This window comes from Carlito syrichta, unplaced genomic scaffold (genome assembly GCF_000164805.1).
Source record: "Carlito syrichta isolate Samal-C Ts95f unplaced genomic scaffold, Tarsius_syrichta-2.0.1 Scaffold146359, whole genome shotgun sequence".
Classification (NCBI taxonomy): domain Eukaryota; kingdom Metazoa; phylum Chordata; class Mammalia; order Primates; family Tarsiidae; genus Carlito; species Carlito syrichta.
The window spans coordinates 1,316-3,784 of NW_007090455.1; positions in this window are offsets into that span (position 1 = coordinate 1,316).

A 2,469-nucleotide genomic window follows, 5' to 3' on the forward strand; every position below is an offset into this window, starting at 1 on the left:
TTTGTTTTTTTTTTTTTTTTGAGTCGGAGTCTTGCTCCGTCACCCTGACTGGAGTGCAGTGGCACGCTCCCACCGCAGTCTTGAACTGCTGGACTCCAGGGATCCTTCTGCCTCAGCTTTCCAAGTAGCTGGAACTACAGGCGCGCGCTACCATGCCCGGCTAATTTTTGATTTATTGTAGCGACGAGGTCTCGCCAAGTTGCCCAGGCGGGTCTCGAACCTGCGGGCTCAGGCAATTCACTCACCTGGCCTCCCAAAGCACTGGGATTACAGGCTGAGCCACCGAGCCTCGCTCAGAGCTTCTGAGTATAATCCCGCCTGCCCTCCACCCCCTCAAACTTGACCTTTATTCAAAACAGTTTTTTTGAGCAAGGAATGGCGACACGGGGACTGAGTGCCTGTCTTCCCAAGCCCTCTGCTCCCCAGTATGTCCCTGTTTCTGTCCATTTGGTTGTGGTTGTCAGGTTCTGCGGGAGGGATGTCAGGCTGCCTCTCTGGCAGGCTCTTCCCCCACCTGCCCTCTTCCCTTCCCCTGAAGCTGGGGCTCAGGACCTCGCCACTCTTTTTTTGAGTCGGGGTCTCACTCTGTTGCCCTGACTAGAGTACAGTGGCATGCTCCCGGCCACCGCAGCCTCGGCTTCCTGGGCTCAGGCAATCCTCCCATCTCAGCATCCTGAGTAGCTGGGGCTACAGGCAGGTGCCTCCACACCTGGCTAGTTTTGAAATTTTTTGTAGAGAAGAGGTCTCCTGTGTTACGTAGGCTGGTCTTGAACTCCTGTGCTCAAGCAGTCTTCCCACCTTGGCCTCCCAAAGTGCTGGAATTATAGGCATGAGCCACTGCACCTGGCCCCTCGCCACTTTGTACTTTAGAGGTTGATGAGCCCTACCTTCCCATCATAAAAAAGGAGTGTTGCGTGACCCTGGGGTCTCTCATGTGCTGAGTTCTCCTGTCCAGCCCCCGCAGTTTCCCACAGCCTCTGCTGAAGTGTCTTCGCTCTTAGGTGAGCTCTTTGAGCTGCCAAGGGGCCGCCCACCAGCAAACTGTGAGGTCACTGTGGGTCAAGGACCAGCGCTGAGTAGATGAACAGGACAGAAACCCCCAGAGGCTGTTCCGCAAAGCGCCATCACGCCTCCTCTCACCACCCCAGCCCAGTAGCGAGTCTCCTGTCCCCTCAGCACCATGGCAGACAGGACCACCATGCCCCGGTCCTGAAGGTGTTTCTCCTCACTGTGTGGTCCCTCTCAACTAGTGACGGCACATCCAGTTCGACTCAAGGGTCACAGGACAAGGGTCACTCGACAAGGGTCACTCTCCTGGCCTGGAGAATTCTGCACCTTTTAATGCAGCCAGTGTGCTTGTGGCCTCATCCACAGCCGCTGACCATGTGGCCCATGCACATTGGGTGCTGTGTGGACTCTGCCTTCTCTCCCCACAGGGGGAACCACCAGGAGGCTCCGTGTGCCAGCATTTGGTGGCTTTGCTCTCGACTCTGAGTGATCCGGGCCCAGCCCTCAGGAGCCAACCAAACCACCTGGACTTCCTCTTCCGTGAGGGCCCCCTGGCTCCGAGCCTCTAGACTGCTCTGACTCACACAGACACCGGGCAGCCAGTGTCAACAAACCCGGCTGGAAACAGGCCCAATAAAACCAATAAAAGCAGGCCCTGGCGCCCGCTCCAGTCTGCACAGCTGGGCTGTTCTCACGCTGCCGCCCTGGTCCTGCTCCCCACCCGTCCCAGGGTCTCCTCAACGCTTGGCCCTTGTGCGGTCTCCCCTCTCCTGGCCTGCGGCTTGCCTGATGGACTTGACCCATAGACTCCCGAGTTTGGCTCACGGTGCTCCCAAAAGGCGGGCCTTGTTCCTGGCTCATCCCAAGCTGGTGGATGTACACCCAAGCCCAGGCAGGGCTTCTTTGAGGTTGGGGATAGTGACAAGTAGCAGCCCCCGGCCTTGTCTCTGAGGCCCACGTGTCTCAGGTCCCGCAATGAACCGGGCAGGTGCTGCATCTGCTGGACGCACTATTCCAGGGCTGTTCCTGCTCCAGGCCCCTCCCGTCTGTCCCGTGGACACGTCTCCTCCAGCCATGCTCTGACTCCGGGCTGGCTTCCCACCCCTGCCCTGAGGGCTTCTCCATGTGTCAGCAGGGCTCCGAGGCCTGAGGACCAGAGGCTTGTCAGTGCAGAGCTGGGAACTTCATGTGGGATAGTCCTCCTGAGTGACATCCCTCCCCTCCCCTCCTCTCCTGCAGCTGACCAGTGGGGTCTTGACCCAGGCCCGCTTAAGGGATGGAGCCAGGAGCCCGTGGGCAGGTCTGCCCCGGCTTTGCCCTCGTGGCTGGCTCTCTAAGTGGGAGCGAGTCCCTTCCCCACTCCGCCTCCATTGTGCCTCATCTGTGGAGTGGGGTCTTTGTGGTTATGAAGTCGGATGGGACCGTGGGGGGCAGGTCACGACAACGGGCAAGGACAGAAAT